We start from the raw sequence: 15,333 nt of genomic DNA on the forward strand, positions 1-15,333 counted from the left end.
GGATGTGTATTCTCTATATAAGGAGCAGTACAGGGAGGTGGGTAGGGGTGGAACCAAGGGGCTGTGCTCTGAGGTGGGTAGGGGAGCAAAGCTAAGAAGTGATTCAGAAGGGGGGGGAGTTCCTGCACCTATTCTCTGAGACCCCCCCCCCCTGCCAAGTAAATTGAATTAGAAGATTTGGGATTCCCTGTTCATTAGTGCAGTGGGAGAAGGCAGAGGGTAACCTTGCTCACTGAGTAATCAAGAACATCATGTTTGCAAAGTCCCCTAAAATGATCCAAAGTTGCAATGCTGATTTACTAAAATATTTTTCACTATGGTGTGTGTGCCATTCACTAGTCAGGTTAAGCAAAATGTAGAAAATCATAACGTCTTGTGTTATGTACATATTTGTGCATAACAGTGACTTTCACTCTAAAGAATTCAAGAACATTTTGCAAGTGTCCACTACAATTCACTATCACAGACTTTCCTACATTTTTTAAACATAGAGGAACCCTTTAAATAACTTTTCAGCAAAAGTAGGGAACGCCTACATAAGTAATAATAGTTATTATATTTATATACCATGGTGCAGTAACACAACCAGAAAATTAAGATGTTGGAATAAATAAAAAGTAAGGAACGTGGCATACATAGTGTATATATTCTTACATTGGTCATTGGGAGAGCCAGTAAGAAAAAGTCCCCATTATACTGGTGGTCATTGGAAGAGTCAGTGAAAAAGAACCCGATTACACAGGTGGTCACTGGGAGAGTCAATGAGTCATTTCACTATTTTTTTTTAGAGTCTCTGACTCTCCTTACACTCTCTTACACTGGTGCTGATTGGGAGAATCGGTGGAGAAGGGCCCCATGGCAAAAGAACATTTTGCAATTGTTTGTTACAATTCACTATCACAGACTTTCTAAGACTTTTTAATGTAGAGGAACCCTTGAAATAACTTTTCAGCAAAAGTAGGGAACTCCTATGTCATTAATCATAATTAATATATTTATGCACTTATATATTTATATACCATAGTACATTAACACAGCCAGTAAGTTTAGATATTAGAATAAATAAAAAGTAAGGAATGTGGCATACTTAGTGGATATTTTCTTACATTGGTGATCATAGGGAGAGCCAGTAGGAAAAGGCCCCCATTATATTGGTGGTTGTTGGGAAAATCAATGAAGAAAAACCCCATTACACTGGTCGCCATTGGAACAGTCAGCAGGAGAAAAGCACCATTACTCTGGTGGTCATTGGAAAAGTCAATGGGAGAATAGCCCCATTACATTAGTGGTTATTGGAAGAATATGTGAAAGAAGGGCTCTGTTACACTGGTGCTCGTTGGGAAAGTCAGTAGAGAAGGACCCCATAACACCGGTGTTCAATGGGAGAAAGCTTGATTACCTTGGGAGTGTCAGTGAAGAAGGGACCAATTACACTGGTGCTTTACGGGAGAGTCCGTGAAAAAAATAACCCCATTACATTGGTGGTCAATGAATGAGTGAGTAGGAGAAGAGCCCCAATACACTGGTCATCATTGGGAGAGTCAGCAGGAGAAAAAAATCAACATTATACAGGTGGTCATTGGGAGAGTCAGTGAGAGAAGAGCCCCATTACACTGATAGTTATTGGGAGAGTCTATGAAAGAAGTGCCCTTTTACATTGGTGCTCATCAAAGGAGTCAGTGGAGAAGGGCCCCATTACACTGGTGGTGATTGGGAGAGTATATGAGAGAACGGTTGATTACCTAGGGAATCTTAAGGAGAGAAAGTAGAGGACAGGCCCATTACACTTATGGTCAAAGGATGAGTCAATGGCGCTTTTTGGGAGAGTCAATGAAAAAACAGCCCCATTACACTGGTGGTCAATGGATGAGTCAATGAGAGAAGAGCTCAATTACACTCTTGTCACTGGGAGTCAGCAGGAAAAAAATCACCATTACACTGGTGGTCAATGAGAGAAGAGCTCCATTACACTCTTATCACTAGGAGAGTCAGCAGGAAAAAAAATCACCATTACACTGGTGGTCATTGGGAGAGTCAGTGAGAGCAATCCTTCATTACACTGGTGGTCATTGGGCAAGTCAGTGGTGAAAGGCCCCATTACACTGGTGGTTAGTGGGTAGAATAACCCCTTACAGATAGCTAAAAGATCACTGGTGTCAGTGGTACCTTATCTGAGAGACAGCTATTGCTTAGTGCTCAAGGAACCCCTAACAACCTCTGGAGGAACGTTAGAGTTGCACAGAACCTTGGTTGAGAATGGCTGTACTATCAGTATGAGAATTTGCAACAATTTACTAAGAAATTTTAATTTTGAGGAATATAGAGGGTCATTTTGTTTAATTCCTTACCTTGGAGCTGAAACTGTAGGAGGCCAGACCCCTGAAAGATAAGTAAGCAATTTTAAAATGCATTGGAAACAGGTCAAGGGCTAACTGCTATATAGTATATTTTCAATGAGTACACATTTTTAACCCTTTGAGGACCAAGGGACGTATTTGTCCCATGTTTTTAATTGCCTGTATCATCTGATTAAGAACTTAAAATACTTTTTTTTTTGTTTGAGTCAAAATATTAGTTCTTATCAACAAATGGATCTAGCTTTTTGCCAATTATTTCATGAAATGGCTTAGTTACAGCAACTGAAGTGTACGAACTTTAAAAGCAAAAAATTGATTCTTTTAGCGTTCCATAATCTTATGGTCCTCAACGGGTTAAGTTGAACCCCTGGCACAAAAACATTCACATATATTCCAATGTGCAACTTAGCCATTTGTTTTTAAAGGAAATTATTAAACAGTGTAAGGATTTTTTTTTTTTTTTTGCTGCGCTTCGGCTCTCCCATCTCCTTGGGGAAGACTCTCTGGAGGTTCCACTGCATCAGAAAGAAGCAGGAGGATTTGGTCCCCTCCTTTGTTCCCCCTTCTACAGCGAAGGAAGTTACTGAAGCTAGTAGATGGGAAAGTGCAGGCTAATCAATTAAGCCGAAGTTGAGGAGCAAGCACTTATACCTTGCCTCTTTCGTTATCAAGAACAGCTATGGATTAACAAAGTTGGATCTGTTCTGCTGCCGCTCAGCTTTATACAATAAAGAATTTTATTGATCAAATCTAGCCTCTGTGTGAATGTCTGAAAAAGGGATGTGTTCCACAGCCAGCCCTGGGGGAGTATCCTAGCAAATATTATCTGTGTAAACCTGGTGGTTGAGCCCGAAAGGGAATAAGGGGCCAGCATGTGGATACCCCTGGGAGTAAAGGGGTTGAGTAGGCACAGCCAGGAGGGAGGAGAGGTTCTGTCTCTGGCCAACATTCTCACACATGGAAGTACAGATTGGGTAGAGAAGCATGTATGCCATGGAAATTGGTACAATATTAGGATGACCCAGCTTCTTGCTATGGTCACAAGCAAGGTAGTCCGGGCCCTGCCTATTTGCCCATAAAATGGTTGTACAGGCAGAAAGTTTTTTATACCTTAACGCATTCTCTGCATTAAGGTAAAAAACTTTCTGTGTGCAGCTCCCCCCTCAACTTCCCCAAATACTTGCCTGAGCCCTGTCTCAATCCAGCGTGGTGCCCAAGAGCAGCGTCTTTCTCTACTCTCTCTACTCACTGGACATGGAGACAGCAGCAGGAGCCATTGGCTCCTCCTGCTTTTAATCACAGCCTGTGAGTAGAGAACGGGGGGCGGGGTCAAGCCACTCTGTGTGTGTCAATGTACTCACAGAGTATGGCTCGCTTACTATGCTATAGCTTGCTATGGGGGCACTTGAAAGGGCTGAGGAGCCAGGAGCAGCGGTAGGGGACTCTGGAAGAGGAGGAACGGGGCTGCTCTGTGCAAAACTATTGTGCAGTGCAGGTGAGTATTACCTGTTTCCTATTTTTTTAAAAATCCCTTTACAGTCAATAACATGTTTCCCATTTAAAAAAATCCCTTCACAATCACTTTACATATCAATATATAGTCTCCAACAAGGGGTGTTGTTCTAATTAAACAAATGGAGCTTAAAAGCAAACTGAGAATGTGTCTTTAGCTAGCCCATGCTGCTTTAAGAATCCTTTGTCATGCATTAAAGCATGAAAAAAAAATACCCATGTATTATATAGAGATAGAAAATGTTAAACACATTTTGCATACAGCGAGAATGGGTGAGAATTTCTGGCAACATTTTTATTGCTGTCTGTACCTTCCTGTGCCGGTGACAACTGCCTCTCTAATTTTTTTAAGGGCATCGCAGGGACAGGAAGTAAGAGAAAATGCCCCTATTGGGATTGCAGACAGAATTATACCTCTATCCCACTCTATCCCATTTTTCCTCACAATTAAAAATAGAAAAAACATTTTAAAAACATTTAAAAACTTTAAAAGCATTAACATAACATTGACTTAAACTATTGTAGGACCCCTTTGGGTGAATGAAGCAGACAATACTTACCTCTAGCGGGACGCTGTGTACATAAACATTGATACATAGAAGTAGCAGTATCAGCCAATTCCTTTCCATCCTGTTCTCTCAATTTCTATCCTCTCAGTTCTGATGCGGATGCTCCTGTGTCTCACACCTACCCTTTATATACTACAAGATGGGAGGATAACTCTCACACCTCCATCCCTGGAACTAATGCTCTTCTCAACACTTCTCAGCTGATTACACACCACCAAAGACATTTAAATGTATTAACCTTTGGGCCATGCTGTGAAAATGTAGTGATGTCCCTATATAAGTACCTGTAATCAATAAAAAAAAAAAATAATAGGACCCTGCTCATAAGAGCTTACAATCTAATAGGGTGGGGTAAAGTGTTTAGCACCATATTTTGCAATACTAACTGAGCTGACAACTTATTATAGTAGTATACACTATATTTCCAAGAGTATTGGGCCAGCCCTCCAACCCATTGGATTCAGGCGTTCCAATCCCCTCCATGGCCACAGGTGTATAAAATCATCACCTAGGCATTCAGACCGCTTCTACAAACATTGGTGAAAGAATGGGTCGCTCTCAGGAGCTCAGTGACTCCAAGCGTGGGCCCGTGATAGGTTGTCACCTGTGCAATAAGTCCATCCGTGACATTTCCTGGCTACTAAATATTCCACGGCAAACTGTTAGTGGGATTATAACAAAGTGGAAGCAACTGGGAACAACAGCAACTCAGCCACCAAGTGGTAGGCCACATAAAATGACAGAGCGGAGTCAGCGCATGCTGAAGCGCACAGTGCGCAGAAGTCGCCAACTGTCTGCAGAGTCAATAGCTAAAGATCTCCAAACTTGGCGTGGCCTTCAGATTAATACAACAAGAGTGCGTAGAGAGCTTCATGGAATGGGTTTCCATGGCCGAGCAGCTGCATCCAAGACTTACATCACCAAGTGCAATGCAAAGCGTGTTATGCCGTGGTGTAAAGCACGCCACCACTGGACTCTAGAGCAGTGGAGGCGTGTTCTCTGGAGTGACCAATCACGCTTCTTTGTCTGGCAATCCGATGGACGTGTCTGGGTTTGGTGGTTTCCAGGAGAACGGTACTTGACTGACTGCATTGTGCCAAGTGTAAAGTTTGGTGGAGGGGGGTTATGGTGTGGGGTTGTTTCTCAGGGGTTGGGCTTGGCACCTAAGTACTAACATATATCCTAACACGGAACATACAGTAGATGAACTTAAAAGCAAAAAACGTTGCACTGTCCCCTTTAAACAATATCACAGAATCACATATCCATCATGCATAATGAGCAATTCAAAATTCTTTTTACAGCTTTTTTCTCTTTTCAGCTTTCACCTAATAATCTAGCCAGTAAGTCTGTTTTATTTTCAAAATCCTTTAACAGATCAAGCAATGAATGCAATGAATGAATTATTGCAATGAATGGAAAATGCACTAAAAACATGGCAAAAACGCATCCACAATTGCGTTTTGGAGTCACATGTCAGGAGAAAAACACACTGCAAACGCAGAAAAAACACAGCAAAAAAGGAACATACATTTATGCAACTGAGCAGTGTGAAAGTAGTCTTATGCGTGTAAACATGGCAATGCTCATGTGCAAATACGAACGCACATGTAAGTCCTGCTTGTACAGTGGGGCAAAAAAGTATTTAGTCAGCCACCAATTGTGCAAGTTCTCGCCCTTACAAAGATGAGAGAGGCCTGTAATTGGCATCATAGGTAGACCTCAACTATGAGAGACAAAATGAGAAAAAAAATCCAGACAATCACATTGGCTGATTTTGGAAAGAATTTATTTGCAAATTATGGTGGAAAATAAGTATTTGGTCACCTACAAACAAGCAAGATTTCTGGCTCTCACAGACCTGCACCTTCTTCTTTAAGAGGCTCCTCTGTCCTGCACTCATTACCTGTATCAATGGCACCTGTTTGAACTTGTTATCAGTATAAAAGACACCTGTCCACAACCTCAAACAGTCACACTCCAAACTCCACTATGGTGAAGACCAAAGAGCTGTCGAAGGACACCAGAAACAAAATTGTACACCTGCACCAGGCTGGGAAGACTGAATCTGCAATAGGCAAGCAGCTTGGTGTGAACAAATCAACTGTGGGAGCAATAATTAGAAGATGGAAGACATAAAAGACCACTGATAATCTCCCTCGATCTGGGGCTCCACTCAAGATCTCACCCCGTGGGGTCAAAATGATCACAAGAATGGTGAGCAAAAATCCCAGGACCACACGGGGGAACCTAGTGAATGACCTGTAGAGAGCTGGGACCAACGTAACAAAGGCTACCATCAGTAACACACTATGCCGCCAGGGCCTCAGATCCTGCAGTGCCAGACGTGTCCCCCTCCTTAAGCCAGTACATGTCCGGGCCCGTCTGAAGTTTGCTAGAGAGCATTTGGATGATCCAGAAGAGGATTGGGAGAATGTCCTATGGCAGATGAAGCCAAAATAGAACTGTTTGGTAGAAACACAACTCGTCGTGGTTGGAGGAGAGAGAATGCTGAGTTGCAGCCAAAGAACACCATACCTACTGTGAAGCATGGGGGTGGCAACATCATGCTTTGGGGCTGTTTCTCTTCAAAGGGACCAGGACGACTGATCCATGTACAGGACAGAATGAATGGGGCCATGTATCATGAAATTTTGAGTGCAAACCTCCTTCCATCAGCAAGGGCATTGAAGATGAAACGTGGCTGGGTCTTCCAACATGACAATGATCCCAAACATACCACCCGGGCAACGAAGGAGTGGCTTCATAAGAAGCATTTCAAGGTCCTGGAGTGGCCTAGTCAGTCTCCAGATCTCAACCCCATAGAAAACCTTTGGAGGGAGTTGAAAGTCCATATTGCCCAGCGACAGCCCCAAAACATTGCTGCTCTAGAGGAGATCTGCATGGAGGATGGGCCAACATACCAGCAACAGTGTGTGCCAACCTTGTGAAGACTTACAGGAAACGTTTGACCTCTGTCATTGCCAACAGAGGATATATAACAAAGTATTGAGATGAACTTTTGATATTGACCAAATACTTATTTTCCACCATAATTTGCAAATAAATTCTTTCCAAATCAGCCAATGTGATTGTCTGGATTTGTTTTCTCATTTTGTCTCTCATAGTTGAGGTCTACCTATGATGCCAATTACAGGCCTCTCTCATCTTTTTAAGTGGGAGAACTTGCACAATTGGTGGCTGACTAAATACTTTTTTGCCCCACTGTATATGTAAATAGTGATCACACCACACATGCGAGGTATCATTGTAAACGTCAGAGCAGGAGCAACAATTCTAGCACCAGAACTCCTATGCAACTCTAAAGTGGTAACCTGTAAAGGCTTTTAAACAGTTGCCTATGAATTTTTTTAGGTACCATAGTTGGCGCCGTTCCACCAGCATACGCAAGTTTAAAGCATGACATGTTAGGTATTTATCTACTCGGCAAAACATCATCTTTTATATTTTACAAAAAAAGAGATCGTATAATGTGTTTGTATGCAATAAAATTCATAAATTTTTTTTTTTTTCGAAAACATTTGCATTTGAAAAGCTGCTGCATAAATAACATGTGATATAAAAAAAATGCAACACCCACCAGTTTATTCTCCAGAGCCTCTGATAAAAAAAAAATATATATAATGTTGTTCTAAGTAATTTCTAGCACAAAAAATGATTTTTACATGAATGTGAGAAGTGTCAGAACTGGCCCAATAGGGAAGAAGTTAAGAGCACGGTTCTTGGGTCAAACCTGAGTGAATGTTCGCATGAATTTTCTCACGCATGTGTGTACCCCAATCCAATCCTACCCTTGTGATTTATCCCATGTATTTTAATAAATTGGCCTCTGTGCATTTTTACTTTTTATTTGTGAATTAGAATTGGATTATTTGATTAGAATGACACCTGTTCTCTGGCTGAACAGAATGCAGTTAATGAGCACCTGTTCTCTGACTGGCACAGCTCAGGTGTATGCACACCCACCCTGACATTACAAAGGAAAGTGTGTCACTGATCTGGTAACAGCATATGATACTTATGGAAATAACACACTATTAACATGTTAGCCCCACCAAACAAATGCAAATCACATTACAGGTAGACAATACATTTTACTGATGGCCTGCTGCTATCCCTGAGGTTAATGTAAACCCTTCATTATCAGGAATATTGTGTTCCTTTGTGACTGCAGTGCTTTTTCCTCCCTTAATCTCCTGAAATCCCAGTGTTTTTTTTTATTTTTGTAGAAATGTCACAGTTACACCTCTCATATCTATTGCCGTCTATCTTAACATTATATATATATATAAAATTAAGATAGACAGCAATAGGTATGAGATGCATAACTGTGACATTTCAACAAAGAAAAACACCTCTGGGATATATATATATATATATATATATATATATATATATATATATATATATATAATATATTATATCTATATATAAACATATATAAATAAATAATAAATATATATATATATTTATTATATATATCCCAGAGGTGGTTTTATATATATATATATATATATATATATATATATATATATATATATATATAAAATTAAGATAGACAGCAATAGGTATGAGATGCATAACTGTGACATTTCAACAAAAAAAACACCTCTGGGATATATATATATATATATATATAAAAAATATTATATTATATCTATATATAAACATATATAAATAAATAATAAATATATATCTATTTATTATATATATCCCAGAGGTGGTTATATATATATATATAAAATTAAGATAGACAGCAATAGGTATGAGATGCATAACTGTGACATTTCAACAAAAACAAAAAACACCTCTGGGATATATATATAAAAAACATTTATATATATATATATATATATATATATATATATATATATATAAAAAAAATATTATATTATATCTATATATAAACATATATAAATAAATAATAAATATATATATATATATATATATATATATATATATATATTATATATATCCCAGAGGTGGTTTATATATATATATATATATATATATATAAATAAAATTAAGATAGACAGCAATAGGTATGAGATGCATAACTGTGACATTTCAACAAAAAAAAAAACACCTCTGGGATATATATAATAAATATATATATATATATTTTTTTTCCTTATATTTTTGATGTCTATCTTAACATTATACATATAATATATATAATGTATTCAGAAAGAATTCAGGCCCCCTTGAGTTTTTTTAATCTTGTTATGTTGCAGCCTGATATGACAGTGGTTTAAATTCATTTTTGATTCTCATTAATCTATACTCTTAGTACTCAATGATGAAGTGAAAACAGAATTTTAGAAATTTTGTGTGAATTTATTAAAAAAAAACCTTAAATATTATGTTGACATAAGTATTCAGATCCTTTGAAACAACTCTTAAAATTTAGCTCAGGTGCCTCCCATTGCTCTTGCTTGTTGCTGAGATGTTGCTACATTTTGATTGGCGTCCACCTGTGGTAAACTAAATTGATTGGACATGATTTGGAAAGAAACACACCTTTCTAAAAAAGGCCTCACAGCTGACAATGCATACTGTATGAAAGCAAAAGCCATGAGGTTAAACAAACAGCCTGCAGAGCTCAGAGACGGATTACTGCAAGGGGAAGATCTAGGGAAGGCTACAAAAAAATTTCTGTTGCACTGAAGGTTCCCGGTAGCACAGTGATTTTCATAATTCCCAAATGGAAGAAGTTTGGCACAACCAGGACTCTTCCAAGAGCTGGTCGCCCAGTCAAACTGAGCAATCATTGGAGAATAACCTTAGTAAAACAGGTGACCAAGAACCCAATGGTCACTCTGACTGAGTTCCAGAGATCCTGTGTGAAGATGGGACAAAGTTCCAGAAGGACAACCAACACTGCAGCCCTCCGCCGATCTGGGTTTTATGGCAGTGGCGAGTGACTAGACTGCCAAACAGTCCAATTTTGGTTTCATCAGACAAGAGAATCTTGTTCCTCACAGTCCGAAAGTCCTACAGGTGCTTTTTTGCAAACTGCGAACTGAGGAGAGACTTTTGTCTAGCCACTCTGCCATAAAATCCAGATCAGTCGAGGTCTGATCTTCCCTAAGCATCTGTGTGCATGAGGACCTAGAACAGATCTTCTGCAGGCTGCAACCAGCCAGGAAGAGATTACTATAGAAGTGATCTATTGCGTCAAGGAGGCTCCTAGACTATGTACTAAGAAGTGCCATGAGATCACTGTGCTATGGAGCACAGGGTAGCAAGATCAGAGGCTCAGGAGCTGATTGTGTCAGCTTCTGGGCTTAGTACTGGATGCCAGCTGGAACCTGCAGAAGCCACTGACAAATAGCTGCTGTCTCAGGTCGGCTTTGAACGAGAACTTGGGACTTAAATGGTTAAAGGTAATACTAAAGCTGGTTCCCTTTCTGAACCGTCTGAAATTTAATCCATGTATGGTCGTTCCCGCTCAAGAGAACTCAATTGTTGGGAAACTCTCATTCAATTAGCACCTACAGCCAATAGTCTTCAGTGCTGATCAGTGTATTCTGATGTCATGCTTACCCCTAATGCAGGTCATCAGGCACTATAGCTAGCTTCTGTGTTCTTCATCTATAGCAGCCCCTTTTCCCATAAGGCAAGCAGGCCTAGCTGTACTCGGTTGCTTCCAGGACTTATACACAATGCTGTAGTGCCTGACCACCAGGCTGAGGCAGGTGCAAACTGAGTAAAGCAAACAGGTACTTGCGGTTGGCAGACAGACAGAGTAGTTCAATGACAGTCCATGTCAAAAGGCAAGCAGAGTTCAGAGAAAAGATGATATACAATCTGAGGTCGTCAACGAGGGAATCTGGACAGCAGAGCAGGACAGACAAACAGAGGAGCTTGAACATGTCTAACCAGCTCTGTCACAAGCATGAGACTGCAGGCTTGGCTGGCTTAAAGCAGGTTTGGTCTCCACCCAGAGACTGGCCACATCAATCACATTGCAGGTGGATGGACAGACAGGGATGCATCACAGTCAAAATCAGGATACTGAAGTGAAACCAGCAGCTGTCAAAGAACAGGCTTCACATCTGACAGTAGAGGAGTCCTCGCTGTCAGAACACAATAACACATTGGGGCAGATTCCTCCATCCACCTCACTTGTGTGGATGGTGAAATTCATTTTTTTTGTGAAATACCTCACTGGTTAATTAAAAAAAAAGAAAAACAAACTATCCATGTATGGCCAACCAAAGGCTGCTATTGCTGACCTACGTTTGAGAATGCTAGCAGCCCACTTGTTTTGTTGGTCCTTTCCTTTCAGAAAAGGGTACAGCAACAATTACCTATTTACAGTATATGACTACAGGCTTGTGGACACCTGGCCATCACATGTATATGTCCATGTTGGACATCCCATTCCAAAACCATAGCCATTAATATGGAGTTGGCACTGCTTTTACAGTTATGATGGTCTCCACTCTTTTAGGAAGGATGTTAAATGATAAGACCTGGCTCGTAATCTGCATTCCAAATCATCCCAAAGGTGTTCAGTAGGGTTGATATCTGGGCTCTGTGCAGAACACTTGTGTTTCTCTATACCAAACTCATCAAACCATGTCTTTATGGAGCTGGAGTTGAGGCACATGTGACCCCCCTGGATGCCAGAAAGTGCTGGGCATTTTATGCTTCAGCACACAGGAGCTGCTAAGCATGAGGACTTATTAGAGATCTACTGCAGGCTGCAATCAGCCAGTGATGGATCACCATAAAGATGTACTGTATATGAGAATGTTGAACATCCCATTCCCAAACCATGGCCATTAATAAAGTTGTCTCTCCTTTTGTAGATATAATGGTCTCTACTCTTTTGGGAAGAATATTGGATGAGAAGATCTGGCTCATAATCTGCATACCAATTCATCCCAAAGGTGTTGAGTAGGGTTGATATCAGGCTTCTGTGTAGGACACTCAAGTTCCCCCACACCAAATTCATCAAACTATGTCTTTATGGAGCTGGCTTTGAGGCACATGTGACGCAAGGCACTGGTCATTGTATGCCTCAGCACACAGGAGCTGCAATCAGTCAGCAATAGATCACCATAGAGATGTACATGAGCATTTTGGACATCCCATTCCAAAACCATGGCCAATAATATGGAGTTGGCTCTCCTTTTACAGCTGTATTGGTCTCCAGTCTCCACTCTTTTGGGAAGGATGTTGGATGAGAAGACTTGGTTCAAGTTCCTTGAAACTAAACTCATCAAACCATGTCTTTATGGAGCTGGCTTTGTGTACAGCGGTACAGTCATGGAAGAAAAAAAGGACCTTTCCAAAACACTGTCTACAAGGTTGAAAATGCACAATTGTCTAAAATGTCTTATATAGGCTTTTGTATTAACATTACACTCATTGAAAACACCTGAGCTCAATCACTTAGAGTAGTGGTCTCCAAACTGTGGCCCGAGGGCCAGATGCTGCAGTTTGCTAGCCTTTATCTGGCCCTTGGGACACTATTTCTCCCACTGATATGAGGCACTATTCCTACCACTGATATGAGGCACTATTCCTCCCACTGACACTAAAGATGGGGTACTATTCCTCCCACTAATATCAATGATGGGGCACTATTCCACCCACTAGTATCAATAGTGGGGCTCTATTCCACCCACTAATATCAATGGTGGAGCACTATTCCTCCCACTAATACCAATGATGGGGCACTATTCCACCCACTAATATCAATGATGGGGCACTATTACACCCACTAATATCAATGGTGGGGCACTATTCCTCCTACTAATATCAATGGTGGGGCACTATTCCACCCACTAATATCAATGGTGGGGTACTATTCCACCCACTAATATCAATGGTGGGGCACTATTCCACCCACCGATATCAATGGTGGGGCACTATTCCACCCACCGATATCAATGGTGGGGCACTATTCCACCCACTAGTATCAATGGTGGGGCACTATTCCACCCACCGATATCAATGGTGGGGCACTATTCCACCCACCGATATCAATGGTGGGGCACTATTCCACCCACCGATATCAATGGTGGGGCACTATTCCACCCACCGATATCAATGGTGGGGCACTATTCCACCCACTAGTATCAATAGTGGGGCACTATTCCACCCACTAATACCAATGATGGGGCACTATTCCACCCACTAATATCAATGGCAGGGCACTATTCCACCCACTAATATCAATGGTGGGGCACTATTCCTCCTACTAATATCAATGGTGGGGCACTATTCCACCCACTAATATCAATGGTGGGGTACTATTCCACCCACTAATATCAATGGTGGGGCACTATTCCACCCACCAATATCAATGGTGGGGCACTATTCTACCCACCGATATCAATGGTGGGGCACTATTCCACCCACTAGTATCAATGGTGGGGCACTATTCCACCCACCGATATCAATGGTGGGGCACTATTCCACCCACTAGTATCAATGGTGGGGCACTATTCCACCCACTAATATCAATGATGGGGCACCATTCCTCCCACTAATATCAATGATGGGCACTATTCCTTCCACTAATATCAATGGTGGGGCACTATTCCACCCACTAATATCAATGATGGGCACTATTCCTTCCACTAATATCAATGGTGGGGCACTATTCCACCCACTATAATCAATGGTCTGGCACTATTCCACCCACTATAATCAATGGTGGGGCACTATTCCACCCACTATCAATGATGGGGCACTATTCCACCCACTAATATCAATGATGGGGCACTATTCCTCCCACTAATATCAATGGTGGGGCACTATTCCACCCACTATAATCAATGGTGGGGCACTATTCCACCCACTAATACCAATGGTGGGGTACTATTCCACCCACTAATATCAATGATGGGCACTATTCCTTCCACTAGTATCAATGGTGAGGCACTATTCCTCCCACTAATATCAATGGTGAGGCACTATTCCTCATACTGACACCAATGATTGCTCACTATGTCTTCCACTGATACCAATGGTGGGGTACTGTTCTTCCCAGTAATACCAATGATGAACCACTATTCTTCCTACTGACCAAAGGCACTATGTAACTGACTACTGATGCTGGGCCCAGGACATTTCAGACCCTCATTGGCCACAATCCAGCCCCCATAAAGTCTGGAGGACATTAAAATGGCCCTTTGTTTTTAAAGTTTGATTTAGAGGTTTGTACATATAAGGCAGCACAGTGGCTAAATGGTTAGCACTTCTGCCTAGCAGAACTAGGGTTTTTGGTTCAAATTCCAACCATGGCACCACCTGCCTGGAGTTTGCATCTTCTTCCTGTGCCTGCTTGGGTTTCCTCGGACACCCCAAAGACATGCTCTTAGGTTAATTGGATTCTGTCTAAATTGGCCCATGTGTATGAATGTAAGTTAGGGACCTTAGATTGTACACCCCTTGAGGGTTAGGGACCGATGTGAATGTACAATATATATGTAAAGCGCTACGTAAATAGGAGTACCTGTAATACATAATTTTGGCAACAAGCATCTCATAGGTTTCCTGCAATTGTTGGAAACCATGCAGCACTAGATATCTGTCACTTGGTGGTGCTGTAGTACTTTTGAATAATCCTCAGCCTTTTTTCTTCAGTGAATATTATTTATGAGACAACATAGATGTTTAAATACCTGGTACCCATGAAGCCACATCAGGCCAATAAAAAAGCAATGATTTCTGCTGCTGCTAGAACGGCCAGGTAATGATTTGCGTCAGGACATGAATATCTCTACCAAAATGATACACATGAAATTAAAACTGTAATTTTAGCACCTCTCTGTAAAAGTTTTTATGACAAGGGAAGTAGAGAAAAAAGTAGCAGTCCAGTATGACGTAGGTTCATTTTACAAGCACAGGTACTG

This window comes from Staurois parvus, unplaced genomic scaffold (genome assembly GCF_062004578.1).
Source record: "Staurois parvus isolate SC_StPar_1 unplaced genomic scaffold, SC_StPar_1.0 ptg000184l, whole genome shotgun sequence".
Classification (NCBI taxonomy): domain Eukaryota; kingdom Metazoa; phylum Chordata; class Amphibia; order Anura; family Ranidae; genus Staurois; species Staurois parvus.